The sequence below is a fragment of the Gadus macrocephalus genome, chromosome 11 (assembly GCF_031168955.1).
Source record: "Gadus macrocephalus chromosome 11, ASM3116895v1".
Classification (NCBI taxonomy): Eukaryota; Metazoa; Chordata; class Actinopteri; order Gadiformes; family Gadidae; genus Gadus; species Gadus macrocephalus.
Window position 1 is genome coordinate 20,464,348 of NC_082392.1, and position 8,950 is coordinate 20,473,297.

At 53.0% G+C, this 8,950-nt stretch overlaps 1 non-coding gene across 1 annotated transcript; it reads left to right on the forward strand.

The window, feature by feature from the left end:
* Nucleotides 1-8,347: 8,347 nt before the first annotated feature.
* On the forward strand, nt 8,348-8,420 carry trnar-ccu (transfer RNA arginine (anticodon CCU)). The gene has a single exon. It is a non-coding gene; the product is annotated as a tRNA-Arg (tRNA).
* The last annotated feature ends 530 nt before the right edge of the window (nt 8,421-8,950 follow it).

An 8,950-nucleotide genomic window follows, 5' to 3' on the forward strand; every position in this document is an offset into this window, starting at 1 on the left:
CTGTCTCAATGGACGACGTCTTCGACGACTCGGCGTCCGGTGTTTCCCACTCCTGGGTTTCAACCGTCACCGCCGTGGAACGAGAGAGACCGCGCCGGATGGCCGATCTCTTCGGGGAGATCATGGCTGAGGCGGCGGCCATCAAAGGAATTCCTATGCCGGCCCCGCCTCTCGCCCCCATATCGGATGATATGCAGGGCGAGTGCTTTCGCACCCCATCGTCTTCCCGAAGGGTTACCCAGTGCCCCTTGTTCCCGCCTGTGCAGCACTTTTTTAGTGCTGCCGGTGGGGACCCTTCTACACTGAAGGCCCCTGTGAAGTCCTTAACGGACTTCACCAACGTGGAAGGGTGGGCCGACACTCAGGCGAGGGATCCCTCGCCTGGAGCCTCCCCTGGCAGCGCTTCTCTGTCCGGGCGCCGGATGGCGCCCTAACGAAAAGCCGCTGCCCCCCGACCGCCTCCAGAAACACCCGGCCTAACGGACAGGGTGTTCGTTTGTGCCTCTCAATCTGCGGCGGCGGTCAACAACATCGCCATGCTCTCCTCCGCCATGGTCTCCTTGTCGGCTGACCGGGAGGCCTACGGCCCAGAGGAAGCCGCAAGATGGCTGGCGGTTTCCCGCTTTTCCAGCGCCATCCTCCAGCTATGCCAGCCGATAGCCGTTTCGGCCGGCCGGCATATGGCGTGGGCAACCATGATTCAGCGAATCATATGGCTCTCCCACACTGCGGTGCCGGAACGGGAGCGGGCCAGCCTGGTCCAGGGTCCACTAGCGCCGGATGGCCTATTTGGTCCCCGGTTTTCCGAGGTTCTCGCGCACCAGCAGTCTGTCCGTGAGAATCGTTCCCGGTTCGGGGCGATTCTCACGGGCTCCTCCCACCAGCAGGCCGGGAGGAAGCGGGGTCCAGGCCGGGCCCAGCGTTCCAGGGGACCGCCTCCGACTCCAGCCCCGGTGCCGCAGCAGCAGCAGCCGCGGCCGCCGCCACCGCGGACGGGTGGAGCAGCGCCACGGACCGGAAAGTTCCGGAAGCTGGCTCCGACTTTTTCCTTCCCCAATAAAGAAAAAAATAAAGACCGTTCGACTGAACGGCAGTACATGGTACCCAAAGAGCGATATTCCTTAGGCCACCTGCGTCCTACGCTTGTGGCGCGTCCCTCCATGTTGCCTCTTTCCCCCCCTCAGCCCGGTGGCTGTAGGGTGGCGGTCGGACGGCGTGTTCACATGGCCTCTGGTTCACCTGCTTCTAAGAAGCGGCGTCCCTTGGAGCCTCATGGACGGATCGGAGACCCGTTGCACGAGCCCGTGGATACGGCCGCTTGTACCGGTCTCCTGGTTCCCCACATTATAGGTGAGGAGATGGGTCCGCGCGCTGTGGCTACAGCCTGCGGACAGCGCATGCGCATGCGCACAGGTGCTGCGGCCGGACGGCTCGCTCCCTGTTCAACGAGCGCGACGTCTAGACAGCTCGTTGTTTTTACGGCTGCTAGTTCTGGTACGTCTCCTACGCTCGCTGAGCCTCCTCCCTTTCGTGGGAAGCCCCCCTTGGTTCACACGCAGTGTGGAGGCGGTAGGGGCAGAGGAATACGGGTTATTCCTGGACGGTCTTCCTCAGCTGTCGGCTCGCCCTCTCTCCAACCGCTATGCGTGTTGGCAAGAGCGGTGCGTTCTGCCATCGTGGTTGGACACCACGTTGAGATGGGGCCATCCCATACAGTTCAAGCGTCGTCCCCCACCCTTTATGGGGTTGGTGGAGACCTCGCTACGGGACCCGGCTGCGAGCACGGCTCTGGCAGCAGAGGTGGCACGTCTCTTGGTGAAGGGGGCCATCACTGTCGTTCCCCCCCACGAGTCTCACCTAGGTTTTTATTCCCGCTACTTCCTGGTTTCCAAGAAGTCAGGGGAAATGAGACCTATTCTGGATCTTCGCGTGTTCAACAGATTCGTTGCCACGAGGAAGTTCAGAATGCTCACGGTCGGAGCATTGTTCCGGTGTGTGAGAGAGGGCGATTGGTTCACATCCCTGGATCTCAAGGATGCTTACTTCCACGTCCCTGTTCAGCAGGCGCACAGGAAGTTTCTCCGCTTTGCCTATATGGGGATGGCGTACGAGTACCAGTGTCTGCCGTTCGGCTATTCACTGGCTCCGCGCACCTTCTCGAAGTGTGTGGAGACGGCGTTGGAACCGCTCAGACGTCAGGGAAAGAGGATTCTCTTCTACCTAGACGATCTGCTTATTCTGAGCAACTCAGAAGAGACCGCGAGAGGGGACACCATGTTGGTGATAAACCATCTCTCCTTCCTGGGTTTTGCCATCAACTGGGAGAAGAGCTCCCCGCTCCCCAGCCGGCAGACAGTCTACTTGGGGCTTTGCCTAGACTCAGCCACCATGACTGCGATGCTTTCGCCTCCTCGGCGAGACGCCATCCTGTCGGCGCTCTCCCGTTTTCACGTTCGCAGAAACGTGACCGCACTGTCCACCATGCGCCTGTTGGGGCTGATGGCAGCTGCCCACCCCGTGGTCCCCCTGGGTCTGCTTTTTATGCGCAGACTCCAGCGGTGGTTTGCTCGTCAACGGTTGGACCCCAGGCGACACAAGCTCAGGGTGCTCCTCGTCCCCCGTTCGGTGTCGCCAGACCTGGAATATTGGAAAGGACCCTCCTCCCTTCTCAAGGGTGTTCCCCTGGGCAGGGTGGCGTCCTACGTAGTGGTCTTCACGGACGCCTCGTTGACGGGTTGGGGAGGAACGTGCCTCTCTCACTCGGTCGGAGACGAGTGGCGCACGCCCCCTACAGCACACATAAATGTGTTGGAGCTCGACGCTGTGAGGAAAGTGCTGTTGCATTTCTTTCACCTGGTGCGCGGCCGCCACGTTCTGATCAGGACAGACAGCGTGTCGGCGGCGGCGTACATCTACAGACAGGGGGGAGTCCGCTCCCCTGCTCTCCACCGAAAGGCGGTCGAGCTCTGGCTTTGGGCTCATCAGTATCTCCGCAGTCTGAGAGCCCTGCATATCGCAGGCGCCCAGAACTTTGGGGCGGACCTCATGTCTCGAGGCGGTCCCCGCCGAGACGAGTGGCGGTTACATCCCGACATTGTCAGACTGATCTGGCAGAGGTTCGGGACAGCGCAGGTGGACCTCTTCGCGTCCCGGGAGAACACGCACTGCAGGTGGTGGTTCTCCCTCAGCCCTCGGGATCTTCCCCCGTTGGGGGTAGATGCGTTGGCACACACACCTTGGCCGCGGGCTCTCTTGTATGCGTTTCCCCCGCTCCAGCTGATCCTTCCTCTTCTGGAACGGGTCAGACAGGAGAGACTGTCCCTGATATTAGTGGCCCCGGAGAACCGTTCAGCTCTGTGGTTTCCAGAGCTGGCCGCGCTCTCGCGGTCGGCGCCTTGGCCAGTACCATTCAGGCCGGATGCGCTTTCACAGGCCCACGGGACGGTGCACCACCCGCCCGATGTCTCGGGACGGCTGTTGGTTTGGCTCCTGAGAGGTTGATCCTGCAGGGCAAAGGTTTGCCTGAGACGGTTATCACCACTATTCAGAGTGCTCGTGCGCCTTCTACTTCTTCCCTCTATGCGGCGAAGTGGTGCGCCTTCTCTAATTGGTGTGAGACGAACCACGCTGTCCCATCTCAATGCGAGGTGGGAAGCGTGCTTTCGTTTCTGCAAAACTTATTGGAAAAAGGTTTGGCCTTCTCCACTATCAAGGTCTATGCGGCAGCCGTTTCGGCTGGCCATGCAGGCTGTGATGGTGGACCGATCTTCAGCCATCCACTGGTCAAGAGATTCTTGCGTGGGGCTAGACGGGTTAGGCCTGTTTCACGCGTGCTTACACCACGCTGGGATCTCCCCACCGTGTTGCGCGGATTGTCCAGGGATCCTTTCGAGCCTCTCTCTCAGGCCCCTTTGGATGCCCTGTCATTTAAGACGGCGCTCTTGTTGGCCTTGGTTTCTGCCAAGCGGGCCGGTGAGCTAACCGCTCTGTCTGTCAGCCCGAGTTGCTTGTTGCTAAACGAGGACAGCTCCTTCGCGTTGCTCAGACCTAATCCTGCGTTCCTCCCGAAGAACATTAATAGTTCTTTTCGGTCGAGGGATATTGTGCTTAAGGCTTTTCACCCCCCGCCTCATTCTAGTGAGGCGGAGGCGGAGTTGCATCTCCTGTGCCCGGTTCGGGCGTTGGCTATGTACGTGAATCGCTCGGCAGCGTTCCGCTCCACACAACAGTTGTTTGTGTGTTATAGCGACGCTAGCAGGGGCCGCGCTCTCTCTAAGCAGCGGTTTTCTCGCTGGGTATGTGAGGGTGTTTGCCTAGTCTACTCTCGGCAGGGCTTGGCGCCACCGTTGGGCGTTAAGGCTCACTCCACACGGAGCGTGGCCGCTTCAACGGCTCTACTCAAGGGCGTTTCGGTGGAAGACATCTGCGCGGCTGCGTCTTGGTCTTCCCCCGGCCCCTTTGTCCGTTTTTACATGTTAGACATGTCCAGGGGCTCACTCGGCAACTCTGTGTTAGAGTCCGGGACCCCTTTTACGGCTTAAGAATATAGACATGTTCTTTAAAGCGTCGTGGTTGGATTTCCTCTCGCCGGCTGGCGAGTTGGACTTGATTACCGGTCTTACTCTCCCACCTTTTTTCAAATGAAAAACAGGCTGGGGGGTTTTTCTATTGGCTCGCCAATTGTCTGGTGGTTTTGTTTACCAGTGTGGCACTCCCGCCGTTTTCTTCAAATAAGAAACGGCCGAGAGAGTCCCATTATTGGAGAGCCGAATTCCGTAGCTCCGCCCCCGGTGGTAGCGGACCTAATGGAAACCTAGTTGCTCTGGTTTTTCTTTTCCTTTCATGGGTTCCATGAAGCACGGAATAGAGCCGGAGTCTTTACAGACTCACTTTTTTCTCCCTTGATCATTGCCTTGCTTGATCTAGGAGGAATTAGTTTTTTATAAAGCTGTTGTGTTTTACACTTCCTTGGCTTTTTGAGTCTTAATGTGTTCTGGTGACTTAGGTCTTTTTGACTGGGGTCCAGCAGGAGTACATTGATCGGGCTCCGCTCGCAGCTTCACCTTAGCCCATAAGGCGAAGCCTAGACGGCGTAGCCTACATGAAATAGAACGATAGTTATGTTATTATAACTCTAGTTCTATGATTGTAGGCGTAGCCGTCTAGTTTCCCACCTGCTGTACCCTCCAATTGCTGAAAGAAAAGCTTGGAGGATGAGCGACGGTATACACCGCGTTATATAGACACGATACCGTGGGAAATGTGGGCGGTGCCCACGCTGATAGGTGCATAGTTGAATTTTCAGCGCGCGCAGGCGCGCGCACGGGACAAGCCCATAAGGCGAAGCCTAGACGGCTACGCCTACAATCATAGAACTAGAGTTATAATAACATAACTATCGTTTTATGTCCGTTAAATCCCCTAGTGGCGTTCGATGGTAGTGCAGCCCGCCGTAAACAGGAAGTAGCCATTTTGAAGTGTTGGTGCGAACACACCAAGCGCGTACCTCGCGTACCATGTACGTGCGTAACGCAGCGAAAATGTTGCTTGACCATTTTGTGTCAAAAATGGTCAGATACGTGCGTACGCATACGCGCGTAGATGAGACCGCCCAAAACTCCCCCCCCCCCAGCCTGTGGCTGCGCTGGATTTAGGAGTCCGAGGAAGGAAACCCAAACGCCGCCGTGTTTGGATGGATGATAGAGCTTGGATCGGGTTAGATTAAATAATCTCGGATATAAATAACAATAATCGGGTTAAATAACTTCACATGGTGTGTCTGGTGTGTTTCCAGCATTCGTAGTGTTGATCAGCAGAGAAATAGTCCGCCAAGACGTTGAGGTTGCTTAGCAATCAGAGACTCTGTCCATGCAAGTGAACGGAGCGTTCACTCTTCGTCATAACTATCAAACCAAACATCCTTCACATTCACCGAGCGAACATTATGAGAGTAAAATGCACATTTCTCGCTAGAAATGTTTCCATAAACGCATTTAATGGCGTAACTATGTTACTATTTCCACTCAGAATAAAGAAAGTTGCCGGCCGTGGCTGCCATGGACATGGCTGCTCTGGAGTCCGAGGTAGGAAACCCAAACGCCGCCGTGTTTGGGTGATAGAGTTTAGATCGGGTTAGATTAAATAATCTCGGATATAAATAACAATAATCGGGTTAAATAACTTCACATGGTGTGTCTGGTGTGTTTCCAGCATTCGTAGTGTTGATCAGCAGATATATAGTCTGCCAAGACGTTGAGGTTGCTAATGCCGCTTTTCCACTGCATGGTACCAGCTCGACACGACTCGACACGACTCGACTCAGCTCGCATTTTTTGCGTTTCCACCGCGGTACCATGGTATCTGGTACCTGAAGTGGCTGCTTTTTCTAGTACCTACTCGCTCTAGGTACCAAGCGAGCTGAGCCGATGCTAAAAGGTGACGTCGGCAGACGGCCGGCGACTGATTGGCCAGAGAGTGTGACGAAGTCACGAGAGCGACATGGCAACCATGCTGGTAACATCCATAGCAGCGCCGCAGCCAACATGTTCCACTTCTCCAACTTCTTCAACATGCCGGCTAATAATAGTAATGTGATCGATGTCCTCCATTGTTGTTATGTGGGTTCTGTCCATGTGTGGGTTGCGTATGTGTTGTTTGCGTCGCGTACACAAATACGTCACGGCCCTTTCGCGCAGCCGACCCCGCCCACGTCCAGGAGGTACTATTTGCGGTGGAAAAGCACCCGTGTTGCTACCGTGTCGAGTCGTGTCGTGTCGAGTCGTGTCGAGTCGAGCTACATGTGCGGTGGAAAAGCGGCATTAGTAACCAGAGACTCTGTCCATGCAAGTGAACGGAGCGTTCCCTCTTCGTCATAACTATCAAACCAAACATCCTTCACATTCACCGAGCGAACATTATGAAAGTAAAATGCACATTTCTCGCTAAAAATGTTTCCATAAAAGCATTTAATGGCGTAACTATGTTACTATTTCCACACAGAATAAAGAAAGATGTCGGCCGTATGCTTCTGTCCAAGCTCACTACTCTCTGCCAGTGACGTCGGGTCAAGCTCAACGCTGATTGGCTATTGCGGCGCGTATGAGCGTAAAAAGAGTTCAATTTTTTGAACTCCTCGCGTACATGTACGCGCGTACATGTACGCGCCTCATACGCCCCTACAGCGAGTAAAATGTTGCTTGGTACGCATGATACGCGTGTACGCACCTCATACGCGCGTAAACCAATGCTTCCCTATGGAAAAATTGCCGATTTTATACGCGTGGTACGCAGGTAACGCGTTTGGTGTGGCCGTACCTTCAGTCTACATGCGGCAGTCGAGCGATGACTCCCAGCTCCACATTCTTGTGCCATCATTCGATCTGATAGCTGTTTCACGCATTGTCTGTAAGTTGATGTTTAAGTTGGAAGTATATTGACCAATAGAAAAAACCTTTATTTCCAGCTTTTAGCGAGAATTATGTTAATTTCTCAAAACGTTTATTTTGTACATCTACATGCAATGTTATACCTCATGCTTACCCGTTAGCATCATTAGGCTTTTTGCTAGCCTCTTAATTCATGTTCATTTGTTAGCATGTTCACTTGTTGTAGGCGTAGCCTCCATTTTGTGTCCTTTTCATACTTCTTCGGAACTGTAATGCCAACATTTATTTTTATTATTGTGTTACAGTTTTACAATCTACGAGCTTCACTAAAAACTCTCAATACAGAATCCCGTTCTCCTTGAGTTATTGAAGTTCATGTTTAACTGACTGGATAGCTGGATGTTCATCTAGTGAGAACAGTACAAATAGCATTCAGAATCAAGCATCCCTTGCTGCAGTACGTGTGGACTACCCGACACGTATTGCCCACATCTGAAGCCGTGATGGCAATTTAAAGATGTTTACCACAAAAGATAACAATGCGCAAAGAGCCAGGGTTTAGATGTTGACTCTATATTTTGTAATTGTTAAGCAGAGTGGCGCAGCGGAAGCGTGCTGGGCCCATAACCCAGAGGTCGATGGATCGAAACCATCCTCTGCTAGCAGGATTACCTAAAATAGCATCAATCATTCAATGAAATTAATTGCAATTACATTTTTAGTCTCGCCTCAATAGATAGCATGAAGTGTTCTACTCACAATATTAGAGATAAATTGCGAGCATTTTAAAACAAATATCCGTTACGAAGATGATAGAGCGTGGGATTGGTAGCGAGACTGGGGTGGATTGAAAAATAATGAACGAGCATTTCTATACCTTATTCTCATGTATTTCAGACCTTGCTAGTGCTTGGTTGGTCGTTCATTTCTTTGGTCTAGTCTCATGTTGTAAAAACACTTGTGCCCCAGTGGCCTAATGGATAAGGCACTGGCCTCCTAAGCCAGGGATTGTGGGTTTGAGTCCCGTCTGGGGTGATTTGAAGCAGAGTGGCGCAGCGGATGGGTGCTGGGCCCATAACCCAGAGGTCGATGGATCGAAACCATCCTCTGCTATAATCATAACTTTTCAATGATTCAGTCTTAAAATGAATAGCATTCAGAATCAAGCATCCCTTGCTGCAGTACGTGTGGACTACCCAACACGTATTGCCCACATCAGAAGCCGTGATGGCAATTTAAAGATGTTTACCACAAAAGATAACAATGCGCAAAGAGCCAGGGTTTAGATGTTGACTCTATATTTTGTAATTGTTAAGCAGAGTGGCGCAGCGGAAGCGTGCTGGGCCCATAACCCAGAGGTTGATGGATCGATACCATCCTCTGCTAGCAGGATTACCTAAATTAGCATCAATCATTCAATGAAATGAATTGCATTTACTCTTTTAGTCTAGCCTCAATAGATAGCATGAAGTGTTGTACTCACAATATTAGAAATAAATTGCGAGCATTTTAAAACAAATATCCGTTACGAAGATGATTGAGCGTGGGATTGGTAGCGAGACTGG